Source organism: Calonectris borealis, chromosome Z (genome assembly GCF_964195595.1).
Source record: "Calonectris borealis chromosome Z, bCalBor7.hap1.2, whole genome shotgun sequence".
Lineage (NCBI taxonomy): Eukaryota > Metazoa > Chordata > Aves > Procellariiformes > Procellariidae > Calonectris > Calonectris borealis.
Genome location: NC_134352.1, coordinates 55501513 through 55517672, shown reverse-complemented (window position 1 = coordinate 55517672; position 16160 = coordinate 55501513). Strand labels below are relative to the sequence as shown.

At 36.2% G+C, this 16160-nt stretch overlaps 1 protein-coding gene across 9 annotated transcripts in view; it reads left to right on the top strand.

Moving 5' to 3' along the window:
• KDM4C (lysine demethylase 4C) overlaps nt 1-16160 on the top strand; it is a 295696-nt gene that overhangs the window by 68352 nt on the left and 211184 nt on the right. The window lies entirely within an intron of this gene.

Genomic DNA, 16160 nt, shown 5'->3' with positions numbered 1-16160 from the left:
AAACCGGTTCCATTTATAGGTATTTTTAAGTTGAAGCTACATCTACTGAGGTTAGTATATGTGAAGACAACTGAATTCTGCTCTTAAACCTCCTCTAAGCTCTGCTGTTTGTGAAAGCACTTTATTTAAACTAGAAATTTTGATACCTGGAAAGAAACATAAATAATTAAACTTTAAACGAAGTTTAAAGAAACCACTGAACTTTTCTCATCTTGAACTTGTAGTACAAGATAATGAAGGAACTGTGAACTCAGAGTAGATATTTTCAGGTTTTAAAATGAGGTGTGTTTTACTGAAGATATTTTAGGCTGAAATTTTGTTATGTGGCATACATTTTTTGCTTGTGTTCATGTACAGCATGTGAGTAAATACACAAAGTCAAATGCAGAATTTTGTTACTGTTTTTCAATATTCTGTGATTTTTCTCAGAATTATGGCTTATATAAGCTTTGGTTAGTATGCTTCCCAAAATGTTTAAGTCAGAGGCTTTTTCTGCATTTACTTGTTCTTTATTGAAAAAAACCTTTTCAATAGTGATTTGCTTAATATATTAGCTAGTAAGATGACATGGAATAAAGGGCAAAATCGGATGTGCAGGTTTAACAATTAAGTAATGATACTGAACTCTCATTAAACACTTGGGATTGGAACACTATCCTGAGAAAGTTCTCAAATAGTGGAAATTTATGATTCTAGGCACTATTGATTGTTATTGTTAATGAGATTGAATATGCTTCAAAGTGAAGAAGTTTATAAATGATTTTTTCCCATGTGCTCTGTATGCATACACTAACAGTAGTGGAAGTATTGAAAACATCAGTATGCATCCAACGTGTTCAGACTGGTCTGGGAAAGTTGTGTTTTTAATAGCCAACAGATAAGGTGTTGACTGTAAAGTTAATTAAAAAAAAATCTATGTATTTGATAGTTTGGAATTTCTATAGATAGTACAATGAAACAAAGTTGAGAGGAATATGGGCATGGACACATACAACTTAACTGTGGCAGGTAAAACTGTCTTGGATTTTAGAAGGTACAAATGTGCTGCAGCTCTAAAATTGATTCAGCTGAACATCAAGAGTGGCAAACTTTATCTTCAGATGTAGCAAAGTTGAGGTAGTGATACGTGCAACTACATCCCTTTCAGTGTACAGGCTTCATATTTGTTATGTTTTAAAAAAATGGTCTATCATTTTGGTGTACAGCTGCCCCAGTACAAACTATTAAATGTTTTATGCCCGCAGCGTGCCTCTCAGTTATTGTATTATACCGTAAACTTAATGTCACGTTAAATTCAGCGGAGTTAGAAGATAATTTTTTAAAGCTAATGAAATTTTATTCCTTTACATCACTCCAAAAGTGCTTCTGAAATTCTGAATTTTTAGCTAGGAAGTCTTCGCATATACACTCGTAACAACAGTTTTATTTAGTTAAAAGTCTCCAGCATATGGATAAGACTTTCACTTTAGGACACTGAATTCTGTGCTGTGTGGGTATTGCACATAGGAACAGTATTGTGCATATATAGTATAAGAAATTAAAGTAGTTCTGTGGTGTCTGCAGTTGAATTTAAATGTCTGAAAGTTTTGAAGTGGCAGCTGAAGCAATAATGACTAGTCTCCCTCTATAGAGAAATCTTAGATACCGTTGTCAAATGTGAACTCCAGTTTCTTTGGCAAATGGTCAGACTGCTTAATGTTACTTGCTTATTTTTATTATTTACTACTGCAAGAATGAGAATTAAAGTTTATTTTTCTTCTCTTTTTAAATGAAACAGAACATGCTACGAAGTGCTAATAGTAGGATTTTTTTTTTTTTTTTTAATGGAAATGTGTAAGAAGAGAAGAACTAATGAAAAGGTAGTGAAACAATTCTTCATAATACTTATATTTCTTTATGCCATACAAATAGGGTAAACAAGTCAAACAGAAAGTATTATAACTGGTTATCTGTTCTTGAACTGTAATTAAATGACACTTTGAAAGCACACACAAGTTATGGAGTTGCTGCAAATTGGGTACCCTGTTTCTTGATTATGGTGTCTCTCTAGAAAAACATGAGGGTAGCTATGCTTAGTTTTATCACAACCTCAGGAAATTTCCTGAAAGTATTAATTAAAGAGGTAAGAAGTCTATATGCCTAAAGAATATTGATATTTTAGTAAGTTTTATTTGCAGCTCTGGTAATTTCATTTAAAAAAAAAAAATCACACAACCTTGCATTCCCATTTGTCATTCTTCAAAGTACTGATGTTGTGTTTGACTTTTCTTTCTGTATGTGGTATGTACAAGAATTTTAATTGAAAACAGTATTTTGGATCCCCTAGTTTCCCTGTGTTGTACTGCAGAAATTGCCTGCATCAGCCAAGTACAGCAATATCTAGGTCAGTTTGTTGCTGTATTCTCCTTAGAGAATATTGTATACTGATGACTGATTATTTGTCTTCCTACAGGAACACTTTATTTTTACAGAATAGTTTCTAATTGCTTACAGCTGGATTTCTGTCTTAGAAAAAGAAAAAATCCTGACGTACAGGCAATATTCATTCTTCGTTAATTTCGGAAAAAAAAATCCGGCAAAGATTTCCATTAAAGTTGTAGTAAATATTTAGGCTGTGTGACGATACTGCTTTTCTGCATGAAATGAGATGGTGTTAAAGATTCTGTGAAATTGATTGCAAATGTTAAATCAGAGATCATTTAGACCCTCAGCATTGGAAACTTTGGTTAAGCAGAGACTATGGATGCAAATTTCAAAAATGATTTTCTGTCTTTAAAAATGCTAAACTTGTGATCTTGGTTTCACTATGCGTACTGTACCTACCTGTAGTAGTTGAACCCTGGGAGCAGGGATGTACCCTCTGGCTCCTTTTCTAGAGTTTATGTAAGACTTCCACTCAGGGGGTGACATATGAAAAGTAACACCGGGTGGCATCTCCAGTATGCTCTTTGCTACAACTAGGCTGCTGCTTTGAGCTACACTTTTGGACAGAATTAAGTTGGACAGAATTAAGCAGAAGTAAAAAGTAGATTAAAAAAAAAAAAAAAAAAACAACAAAAATGTAGAAATAACAGATATACTAAAAGTCCGCCAACTCCAGGGGAGAAACAGTGTAGTTTTTGCTGTCTTCTTCCACTGGCAAGAACTCACTGGAAGAGAAATAGGAGATACTGGTGAAAGGAACAAACTAGTCATGCTCTCCTGAAGGTGCTTGGCAAACGGGTATGGTGTGGAGGGATGCTGGTGAAGTGCTGATGTACGGTAATGGTGGGACTTAGAGAATCAAAGGTAGGTAGTGCTCGGCTCACAAGTGCTTTAGTTGCGTTTGTTATGTTCTGTGAGGATTGAGAGGCACTCTAAGCTTTAGATATTCTTAATCATCATCATCCTATAACTTTCATTTGTTGAATGCTATTTATTTTTGAAAAAAATGAAATGGTACAAAATAGGGGCAGATAGGATATTTCTTCAGGCTTCTGTGAATTTTGTCATTTTGCTAATGGAGCTACATTTATTTGAGTAGGCTGGAAATGTGTAGCTTCATGAAGTGCATTTTGAGTTTCCTTACTCCAGTGCATTTTGTTACTGTTGGTAAAGCAAATGAGCCAGTGGCAGTTAGCTTGTATGTTTTGTAGGTATCTACTTTGATTTGTGCTGAGTAACTTGTGTGCTGAACAAGGGGTGATGTTCAGTTATTAGCATCGGTGAATAGAAATATTTACACATAATTCTTTTATGTCTAATAAAATAAAATTGCTTCTGAAGCAATTGGATAAAAGACACTTCTCTAATCTGAGAAAAATCTTGTATTCCTAATGTTTATTAGCTGCAGGGTGGGATGCCCTCTGTCCCCATCCCCAAATCTGTGGATCATCTTATGTTTATTAATTTTATATTTTTGTCTGTTGTAATTGTAACTTCTAATGAATGCCGATGTTGCCCTTATACAAGGGTTACAGTGCAAGACCTCTCACTTATAGGTGCCAAAACTGGGGTTCTCAGTGACGATTTTCACCTGTGCAAATTTTAGTGCCGGTGGATAGGATCAATAAACTTTGTGCACTCTAATTTGATACTGAGAACCGGAATCAGATTTAAATTTTGAATAAGATCCTGTGCCTTTATGTACAGGCAACTTTTTTTTTCTTTCTTGGAATTCCTTTTTTTCCTCGCTGCTGTTTTGTAAATGTTTGAAAAACTTAGATGTTGACATATCAGTTCCTAATCACAGGGAATCCCCCTAAAAACACATCCTTTGACCTTGTGTAGAGCTTCTGGACTGCATGGTCCCACCTGAGCTTGATAGGAGAAGGTAGTTCACAGAACAGAGAATTGCGTTGAGATGGAGGTCTTGTGTAGGAAATGTCCAGGAGATTGGTGATGTGAGCAGTTTCGGTCAGGGCTCTCTAATTCTTCTTTATGCAGTGCTGATTATTTTATTCTTTCCTTCCATTTTCCTCTTGTTACTGTTTAAATCCCCACGTTCCCCTGTCTGTTGCTTTTCCAAATCCTCCTGTCAGGGTCTCTCACAACTCTCTTCTCACTCCTTACCCAAATTGATACTCATACTTTCAAAAGCTTTCAGAGAAAGCACTGGCATATCCGAATACTACTCTCGTTGCTCACTGTGTCTGTTTTGCGGCACCACTTGGTGACTTTCACTCAGTATAAATGTATGTAAATTTTACTGCCTTCTATCAGGGATAGAGTCACACTAGGTGATTTTACTAGTCATTATAATGATTCTTTTGTATTGCAGCTCCTTTTAAGACGTGATTTGTTTTCAGATGTTGGTGCTGGAAAGCTTTTTGTTGTTTAGCTGATATGTAGAACCTGAGGAGAGAAGTCTACCAACCTTTTCTACTTGAAACTTGGGCTACTTAAGTATTATTGCTCTCTTTCATAAAATTAAGTCAGTAATTACTCATGCATTCTTCAGTGATAGCTGCTTAGCAACGGGCTTTCTGTGGGTAGGTTAGATGAAAGTGCTGGCCTGCAGGTTGTATTTTTCCCTTTGGTGGGATGAAGTGCAGTTGTTTTGATGTTAGGTTTGATGGATTTGTTTGCCACTGCATTCATTAGCTTCACATCAAAAAATTGACAGGCTGTTAAATGAAACTTTGGCTTAGATTTTCAGCTTGACTGTTTCGAGACCTTTGTGAAGATATTTTGTTTTTGTGCTGCAGCAGCCTCAAGCAGTTATGACTGTTTCAAAGGGAAGAAAAGTTATTTAGTATCCTGATTTGTTTGGGTAAGAGAGTCATTGTCTTGAGGATAGCCATGTCCAGCTGATGCTATCCAAACAATGTATTTATTATGAAATATATATTGAGAGACAATATGTATGACTTCAATAATTTTATCAGAGAAGAAATTATACTTACCACACAAAAACACCTTTCCACCTCTCATAATTTATTGAGGTAATAATTTTCTCAATGAGGATTCTGTTTACGTTGCTTTTACAATAAAATATTAGTTGTCTGTTTAAAAACAAAAATAAAAATTCTACTCAGTTGTACCGTTATTTTTGTTTTAAATGTGGGTGAATGATTTAAAAACCTAGGCTTAAAAAGTGTCTTGCTACTCCTACAGCAAGCTACTCCTTTCAGTGCAAGGTCCTGCACCTGGGTTGGGGTAACCCCGTATCAATAGAGGCTGGGGGATGAAGGGATTGAGAGGAGCCCTGCCAAGAAGGACTTGGGGGTACTGGACACGAGCCAGCAATGTGCTTTCACAGCCCGGAAGGCCAACCGTATCCTGGGCCGCATCAAAAGAAGCATGACCAGCAGGTCGAGGGAGGTGATTCTGCCCCTCTACTCTGCTCTGGTGAGACCCCACCTGGAGTACTGCGTCCAGCTCTGGAACCTTCAGCATAAGAAAGACATGGACCTGTTGGAGCGGATCCAGTGGAGGGCCACAAAAATGATCAGGGGGATGGATCAGGTTCTTCTCCTATGAAGAAAGGTTGAGAGAGTTGGGATTATTCAGCCTGGAGAAGAGAAGGCTTCAGGGAGACCTTATTGCAGCCTTTCAGTACTTTAAGGGGGCTTATAAGAAAGATGGGGACAAGCTTTTTAGCAGGGCCTGTTGTGACAGGACAAGGGGGAATGGTTTTAAACTAAAAGAGGGTAGATTAGACTAGATATAAGGAAGAAATTTTTCATAATGAGGGTGGTGAAACACTGGAGGAGGTTGCCCAGAGAGGTGGTAGACGCCTCATCCCTGGAAACATTCCAGGTCAGGTTGGCCGGGGCTCTGAGCAACCTGATCTAGTTGAAGACGTCCCTGTCCACGGCAGGGGGATTGGACTAGAAGACCTTTAAATCCCTTCCAATCCAAACTGTTCTATGATTCTATTCTATGATTCTCTTCTATGATTCTATAAACAGCTATGTACATAAGCTCATCAGTGATTCTTATATCAGCTTATTTTATTAGTTTGAATTAGGTACTGCTGTCAAGGAAACTTTTTTTTTTAAACACTGCATGTTGATACATGTGATACCAGTCTGCAGTGATACCAGCATCATTCAAGATGTATAAATTAATGTTTTTACTTGCTGGAAATCATAATTAGCCACCTTATATCATTGACTTGGCTGCTAATGATATCTTACAAGGATTCAGGAACCAGACATGCTTTTCATTTCCGGTCCTCATGTCAGTACACCACTTCAGAGCAAATCCTGTGCATTCTGCAGTTTGATATTTCACTTCATAATCATAGTGCCACTCTGAGCTTTATGGAATGTTCTCTTCTATTTTTTCTTTATGTTTATTTCTTTTATCTTGATCTGTTCCGTATCTTTTATTTTTGCCCATCTTACTGCCATCATCTACTGCCCCTGTTTGGTTCTTACATCCCAAACTCAGCATTTCCTGAGAACAGCAGCTATTAAAATTTCCCACTCTAAAATCTGTTGCTGTAATGGGGAGATTGTTAGTCTCCCAGTGGGCAGTAACTTGCGCACTTGTAGATTTTTAGTACTGTGATGTCTTGAATTTAGAATTTTAATGGTTTTAGGAGTGGAAAGGCATAATAATAATTGCAATATTTTTACCTGTAAATGCAAAAGAGAATTATGTTCTGTTGTTTTTTGTACCTTCCCATTTTGGTAGAGCAACTGATTGTAAGTTCATAATTTGAAACTTCCTATGATTGTGTTTTTATGTTTTCACAGTCTGTGCTACGCTATGTGCAAGTATTGTTGTTACCTGTGAGTAGTGGATTCTGTGGTTCTGAAGTTCAGTGTGGATTCTCATGAATCTTTTCTATCTGTACCTAGGCTAACTTTTTTTTGTGTGATGCTACAGTACGTGTGACTAAGGTTATGCATGCGTGTTTCTGGCACAAGGCTCTCATGCAAGCTGTACTGTTCTATTAAGTAAAAATCAAACCAACACTACTATCAGATTACTTTTTTTTAAATGCAGTTTTGAATAAGTAAGGAGAGGAGAATTCCTTAAAATAAGATTTTAAATGTTGGAGTACATTCTGGCAACTGTGAGTGAGTAGAAATGATGGAATCTAATTTTCCTTTAATTTTTTTTCTAAGTGATATTGTAGAAGTTCTATTTATCACAATAGTAAATGTACCAAGTTGGCATACTTGGTGGATGTTTAGAAGTTTTTGTTTTATAGCAGCTTTCACCAAACGAGGTGAATTTTTTCATAGAAAAAGTCAATAATTTACAATAAACTTGGCTTTTCAGAATGTCATTTATATGAAATTTTGAGTAAATCAATACAGCTTGTCTTTCCTTACTTTTTCAGCAAGTTATAATTATCCTCGATTTACTGAGGAGAAACTATTGTCACTGGGTACCTTTCTGTCCATATATTAACGTCACAGCCTCTAAAGAGAGATTACTTTCATTCCAGGTTTTTTAAGAAAGAAGAATTTGAACTAAGAAATTATTTTTATAAATTTGAAGTTCACAAAATAGATTCTCTGGGCTTGAATCAGTTGTTGAAACACAGGTGTCCAGCACCATTTGAGATAGCTTAAGATATTTTGCCTTGCTCTGTCTAGCCAGAAGAGTACAAATTTCCATGAATCCACTGTAATATTTAGAGCTCAGGCAGATGTCACAGGCGTCAGAAAGTGGTTCAGGGGCCAGTGCATGCCCAGGCAATTGAAGTGAGCCATCTGTCATTGTATTCTCTTATACTATTTGCATAGGTAAACTCATCCTAAAAATTAACTGCGTTCTCCTATTCTAAGAGGAAGTCAGTTCACTAGTCTTGCTAGAATAATTTTGTATTTTGGCACCGGGAGGCGACCTATCCCAATGGGCAAAAGGATGACTTCAGTGTTAGGGTTCAGTTCCCTTAACACCCTCCCCCACACCCTCAATCCTTTCTTCTCATGAATCAAACTCTCCCCCAACTAAATACTACTACTATTACTTTGCGACCATTTTGACTCTGAGTTTGAAACTTCAGAGGGTTCATGTCTTCACAGTTGTAGTAGGTAATTTTAGTGCTAGGTATTGCTGATAAGCAATGTCCTCCAGGTGGACTAGTGCTGGAAGAATGAGATATGCTTTTGTTTCAAGGATTTTGTAGTAAATTGCTGCCACCAGAAGGAAATATGGTCTCAGAATCCTAGAAACCATTCCGCTGGTGTTCTTCCATGCAGTTTCTGTTGGTCTCTGACATAGTCTGGAACTCAAATGTTTCTGTTTCTTTTGGTGTTTCCCGCTCTCTTCCCTCCTCCCCCCCCTTTTTTTTTCTTTTTTCTCTCTTCTGTATATCGAGATAAAGCTTTGTATGAAGATGATTTTCGCTCAGTTAACCTGTGTGTCTTCTACTGGGACCTTCTACAGGATTCACCTCTACTGGAGGTGAATCACTCCTGTACTTGGTCCTAGACTCACTAGTTTGGCTCAGGCCAAACATTCTGTAGAGGTGAGCATGTACCTGCAATTTTCTCTCTGTTTTTCTGAGAGTGTGTGGAATATTATGTAAAAACGAAGAAGAAAGGTGGAATAGCAGTATCATAGATTTGAAACACACATGGCTTATTTACTTCCTTCATCTGAAAGAAAACACTGTAAATATAAATACACAATTCAAAATCTTTGACTTAGTCTGAGCGGTAGAGAAGGCTTGTATGAATGAATAAGAATAAATGATATACCTACATCCTGAGGTGACTACACCAGGGCAAATAAAATGTAGGTGTTATTTTTAGTACAAATGAGCTTATGTAGCCTAGCAGATATGTGAAATAGGAGCCGAACATGCGACAAAATCTCAGCTGCGGGTTTAGTGTCCCCACTGTGCTTGCTACTTGAGTGAGTAGGACTTGTTTATATGCTACTAGTTAAAAAGTCTTAGGGTTTAAAATTCTTGACAAGGATCTTAAATGAACTGTATAACTTGTACTGGTTTGATTTTAGATAAAACCCACAATAAAACATATTGCCATGCTTTACAAAAAGGAAGTTATTGAAGTACATCTTGAAATAATTTTCTGAAATGTTTTTTAGCAAAAAACGTGGAATTAAGACCTCGGTGCTAGTATGGTTGTATTAAGTTTTTAAGGTTTGTCTTTCTGCCTGAAGCATTAACCGCTTTCAGGTTGTTGGGAGAAAAGGTAGAATCAATCACCTTGAAGTTGTCATCTTTCTCTGAGGATATATATAGTCACTTCTTAATTCAGTTACAATATTAATACCAAAGAAAAAGATGTATTGATGTTTTAGATAAAGTGCTCTTCGGTATGGTTCATTACAAGACCTTGCGTAGATTCATAGAGTGAAATAAGTTACTTCATTCTTTTGTAAGTTTATAACCAATATAACCAAATAACTTCAGTTAAGACTCTATTTGTTCTCTGTATGTAATATGGCCTCATATATTCAGCAACCTCATCTGATCAATTACGAACTTTTAGATCTTAACAAAATCACCTGGTCTTACCTTTGCCATGTGACATCCCAGGTGCTTGGGATTCTGGGGGAGAATTTTTCACCTGAAGTTGCTGTCGCAAATATATACCTGTGTTTCTATATATAAAAGGATGGATTGCTCTAAGGAGCTAGGACAGTGTCTGCTTCTAGGGGGCAATCTAGTTTGAAATATCCAGCAAACATCTGACTGAAAAATAAAAACTTATTTTATCTTGGTGTCATTGTGCTTATGTCTGGATTTTCTAACCTATTCCACTTAAGTTATTTCAATTACTTCTTCTGAATACCTTAATACAGGACAGTAAATGCTGTTTTTGTTGGCCTTTTCAAACTACGTTGAGAACAATCACAGTATGTAAGAAATATAGAGAGGTCTGAGTATTTTGATGCATTATTATGAGTGCTGTGGGGATAAATCTGTGATACATGTAGAGGAGAAATTTAGTTCAGATACTGCAATTTTGTTTTGTTTTTGTGTTATGCCTTTTTTTTTTTAATTTCTGTTTCCAATGAATCAAGAGAGAAACTGTAAAAATTTACATAAAAAGGGGGAAAGATTCCATCCAGAAACCCCCCAAAATCCCCTTCTCTATGTTCTTCTCCCTTTTTTATGTAGATGATGGCAGGGTGTTGATATACATGGCTTAGTGTATCAGTCAATAATTTGTTAATCATGATCTAAGAATCTATCCTAGATTGGACAAGATTTTAGAAAAAAAATCCAGATACCTGTTGGTAGACAGTTAGTATGTCTGTTAAACACCTTTGAAACAGACTGTGAACTAATTCCTTGGCAAATGTGTTTGAAGTTAAACGTAATTCTAGTATTTTATTTTAAGTCAGGTGACTTTTTGGTTTCTATGTACTGTAGATGTATGTATGAATGAAATATTTGAACTAAGCAGTTTTAAAGGCGTTTTAATGCTGGAATTAAAATGTAATAAGAAACAATGTCCTAGGTGATGCTGTTGATGTTCTATGAACGTTATTGGATAGCTATCAGAGTGGGTAGTGGGACTTGAGGGAGTCTGGACATAAACACATTTTGACAAAAGTCTTCACAGATAATTCTGATTAAATAAAATCTAGAATTTATATATGATCCCCAAAAGTGGAAACCTTAGAAAAGACAAGAGGAAAAGTTTTCATAGTTACATTTCTTTTTTATGTAGATGAGATATCTAATTAGATGTTGCTTCATGTCGTGTTGAAGTTTTGCCGAAGAAATTCCATGTATTTAGAAGCTGTCAAGAGTGCTGCCTTAAGCCTGTTTAATTAAGCGAGTCTTATATCTGTTCTTGCTTCATCTCCAATTCCTTCTGAGGTGCAAGTATAGTTGCAAAGAGGTGATAAGAAAACGATAAAGAAATAATGTGCTAGAGCTTCCTGGGTGTTAGAGGAAGAGTGTTTTCAGTCAGTCAAAGTAGACAAAAAGAATAAGGGGTGGCTCTCAGGGTTACTATATTTTATACAAGCTTCATGCTAGGTAGAGAAAAGAGTCTGTTGTTTACTTCAGAGAGGCAAAGTCTAACCATTACTAGAAAATCCTCAAGAAAGACAGTGAAACAAACACAGATACCTCACTACAAGTCTGCACATCATAGAACTACCTATTGTATCTGTGATAATAAAACAAGTTACGTGGAGGTGGTGGAATTATTAAAATGCTCTTGTCATGAAAGAAACTGTTAAAGAAATAGTAACAGCATTATGACAAATGTCAGACTTCGGAAAAAGTCTTGGGTGATTCTAAAAATAAATGATTGGTTACATTTTTAGCAGTTGCAACATTATGATGACAATAAACAATAACGAACAGCAAAAAATGTAAATGTTGAAATGGGACACCCTGCATGGAATATAGCTGCAAAGAGATAATAAGAAAAAGATTAAAACCAGCATGTGCTAGAGTTTGCAGGGAGTAAGAGGAGGAACATTTTCTTTTTGCTTGATGTGATACAGGCATTTACAGTCTGACTTCAGTTTGGTGCAACACTGGTTTAACTGAAAGCTGGCATGCTCAAGTAATTTCCTGAAAAAATAACACAGCATTTTATTTTTAGATTTTTATTCTAACTCAATTAAATTGTGGTTTTGGCTAAATTTCAGATTTTGAGATAGAGAATATACCCTCCACTTCAGATAGAGGAGCTGTTAATAATGATGACTAAATCTGTCTTTACTTATAATAATTGCAATATTAGGAGCAGAACAGGTAGGTGGTTTGCCTTGCCATATTTCTGCCCTTTCCCTCACATACTTGGTTTTGATTCCAAGAAAAACAGGGTCTGTACGAATAAAAAGGTGGAAGCTCATTAATAATATTTATCAGTTTCTGATGGCCAAATCACTGAAAGGAAGAATCTAAGAAAAATTTTTCTGATCTTTACCATTGTGATCTTTGCCCTCTGAAATATAGCACTACACCATGTGTTGCAGGAGCGAAACAGATCGGCAAACTTTTAACCGGTTAGCACATTGGTAGTGTGGCACATGCACTTTTTTTTTTTTAAAGTCATCTCAATATTTGTTTCTTAAGATTAGAAACATACAAGAAACACCCCAAGGCACGCATTTCAGACATTATAATTTTTTTTTTTTAAACTTGGCACATGTTAGAACGTGGGGAGCATTTCCTATTTGTTGTAATGGAAAGTTATATGGTGTGTATTATTTTATTTTTGCTTACCATCTTAGAACGGTACATTTTGTACATTCTTCAGGTTGTGTCAGTCTCTTCTTAAATCATCACTTTTTCTTCCTTATTATAGGGTCTTCTGCCTGCAAAAAATAAAGTCTTCCATGGTCTTCTTGTGGCTGTGGCCAAAACATCCCTGCAGTACTTCAGAAAGGCTTTCCCCTCTTTTCTTTTGTGTTATTGACAAACTTCTTTATTAGTTGCTTGATCTTGCAGACCTAGTGTGTCAGACTTCTTAAAAGCAGCTGTCCCTTGATGTTATAAGCATTATAGTTATTGAATCTGATATTCAAAGTTATGAGGACTTTGCTTTAGTTGGGGTACAATTAGATTTATTCAGAGGGTTTTTTTTAGATGAAGAAAACTTTCAAAAAATGTCATGCTCTTGAATTTCATGTCTTTGTGTGGGGTAGAATATGGAAATAGATACCAGGAAATCTGTCCTTGCAGCATTTTTAACCTGGAAAAATTAAATGCTAAGTTTGTAATGCAAGAATGACTTTTTTTTTTAAGCTTTTTTAGCTACTTTGGCATAAATGTTTTTTGACAAGCTTCTACAGCTAACCAACCATTTTTATTTCTGACTTTTGGAAGGTGCTGAGCACGTTCAGGTCCTATTGACAGCTAGCATAATTCAGCATCTCTAAAAAGCAAGCAATTTTTAATTTAATTTCAGACAGAGTTTTAGTGTTAATTATGACTACCAATGCAGTCTCCTGCATCTTTTTGGCTTTGCAACTTTTATGAGAAATGCTACATATATTTTTGTAGGTAGACTCAAGTTTTCTGTGAGACAGCTCTTCTGCCATGTGCTCACTAAGTGCTTGTCTTGCAAGAGGAGAGAGCTGATAACTTCAGTTGCTTTGTGTAACATGGGTCGCCGTAATCAAATGAGCAGTGATAGCGTAGTGCATTTGTACAGAATCAGCCTGGAGAGTGAAGTGGATTTTTCTTCCTCTGACTTTGTTGCTAAACTCCAGCGTGCAACAGAATTAGTATTTTGTTTCATAAAAATGGCGTGTCTAGCACATAATGGCTAATTTAGAATATTGTGAAATTTTATTGACTGCTGTGCTGCTTATAAAATTGTTACAGAACAGTTTGAATTGGAAAAGCTTTGAATCCAAAGAGGATAAATTTAATTTTAGTGCCTTTAATTAAATTTTGCTTAATTTAAATAATGTAATTTGTATTGATTATGCTGCCGCAGTTCATTTGGATATTTATTTTTAATTAAGAGTCAGTAATCTTGTTTTACCTTCCAGAGCTACTCATAAAATGACTGTTAAGAAAATGCATGTTAATTATATTAACACTTACATACATTTGTTAAACCAAATCCAGGTCATAATTTCTTTTTTTTTTTTTTCCTTTGTGAAGGTGTGTTTTACATAGTAGTATTTCTTACAAGGACAACAATCCAGTTTTGTTTGGATTCTTTTTTTTTTTCTGAGCAAATCTGTGCTCATATAGTCCTAAAATGATGTAGGTGCTCTAGCTACCTCAGAGGCTGCCAGGACTACCTTCTGAAGGTGCTGGGATGATTACTAAGTGCAGCATAATCCTGTTATTTCCTTCTGCATCCTGTAACTTGCTCTGTGGCTTCTCCCTATTAGCTGGTGTCTGTGCAGCATTGAAACACAGTCTCAAACTTGGATGACCTATTAATAATTTTCTGGCAATGAAGTTGCCAGCTGACAGTACTGCATATGTTGAAAACAATCCAGAACGGAAGACTTGCTGTATTAACTGAGACCATGAATGCAGTGTTAAGGCTTATTGCTATTACTTGATTGTTTTTTTCCCCTCTTTGTTGGTGTTATTAACAGTTTGAAAAGAGAATTTAAGATTATATTGAGCCAAGACAGGTGATACACATGCATTTATTTATAAGTGTGCAGTGATAAACATGCGATTTATTTCTGCATCTGTGCATGTGAAGGAGGAGTAATGTAAAGTGAAGGTTATTGGAAATCTTGAAGGGCAGAGAAGCTCAGCAGAAAGCAGGGCTGTAGAGCTAATTGCTTGGCAAATGCCTATACCTTAACACTGGACTGGAAGGCTGAAGATACTGAATGAGTTGAGTTCACAAAGGTCCTTGCAAATATTTGTGCAAGACAGAAACCTTTCTAAGTGGTAGCCTCAAACACTAGATTTTGAGCTTTGATTAACACTTAGTTTACCTAAATTCAGTCAAAAAGATTGAACAATTGTTAACTTACTAAGTAAAAGTCTCTTTTTCTTAGAAATAATTACTTCAGATACTGGTAACATAGTGGTACTATGTTAATTCTGTCATACACTCTGTCATAAGGGAGACCTTATCGCTCTCTACAACTACCTGAAAGCAGGCTGTAGTGAGGTGGGTGTTGGTCTCTTCTCCCAAGTAGCAAGTGATAGGACGAGAGGAAATGGCCTCAAGTTGCGCCAGGGGAGGTTTAGATTGGACATTAGGAAAAATTTCTTCACCGAAATGGTTGTCAAGCATTGGAACAGGCTGCCCAGGGAAGTGGTTGAGTCACCATTCCCGGAGGTATTTAAAAGACGTGTAGATGTGGTGCTTAGGGACATGGTTTAGTGGTGGACTTGGCAGTGCTAGGTTAATGGTTGGACTTGATGATCTTAAAGGTCTTTTCCAACCTAAATGATTCTGTGATTCTATACCAGAGCAGCAGCTTAAAAACGCTGAACTACTCACACCGTACTGTTATAGCTGGAATCAAAATTATATGGGATGTTGACAAACTAGACAGAAATCTGTAGCAGTTTGTGTCCTGAGGTGAATGTGCTTTCTGAGGTCTCTCATTTCTGGTCGTTGTATCTCCTCTGAGTTTGTTTGCGATTGGATGACTGATGGTTTTATTGTTCTTCATGATAAAATCATTGCAGCAAACAACTCTGTGAATTGTCCCATCAGTTCTTTCTGCAGTCATGACGATTCCTGCCTGTATGCATAGGTTGGAAAGATAGTTGACAGTAAAAGAATCTTCCTTTCCAAATTGTTTCCTCAGTGCCTTTGTATGTGGACACACATTTGTGTGTTTTACCTAGCCTATGGTTTTGTGGTTATGCTTGCCTTTTAAGCATTTTCAAAGTAATTAACAATAATGTTGTGTAAAAGCATTGTGAAGCAGCATACTTGCTTATTTGCCAGGTGTATTCATCTCTTACTTCCCTAAGATTATGCACAGTGGGTCTCCGTGTCATTAGTGTAAACTAATAATTGTACTTACTTGTTTTTCTCTTTCTTGAGTGTCCTACTAACCAGGATAATACAGCAAGAAATAAAGTACAAAAAGCTGTATTTAAGGTATTATCTAGATGCACTGTAGACAATTTGCAAGTATTAATCAGGCTATTTTTTATTGAACAATAATGAATTTGGGTCTTTTGCATGAATGACCTGCAAATGTTCATGTTAAAAATATAATTAATAATGCAAATTCCTTGATTTGCTTTGCTTTATTTTCTTCCTTTACGTAATTTACAAATGAATTAGTTGTTCATTGATAGTAGGTCATAGATATCATAGCTGAATAAA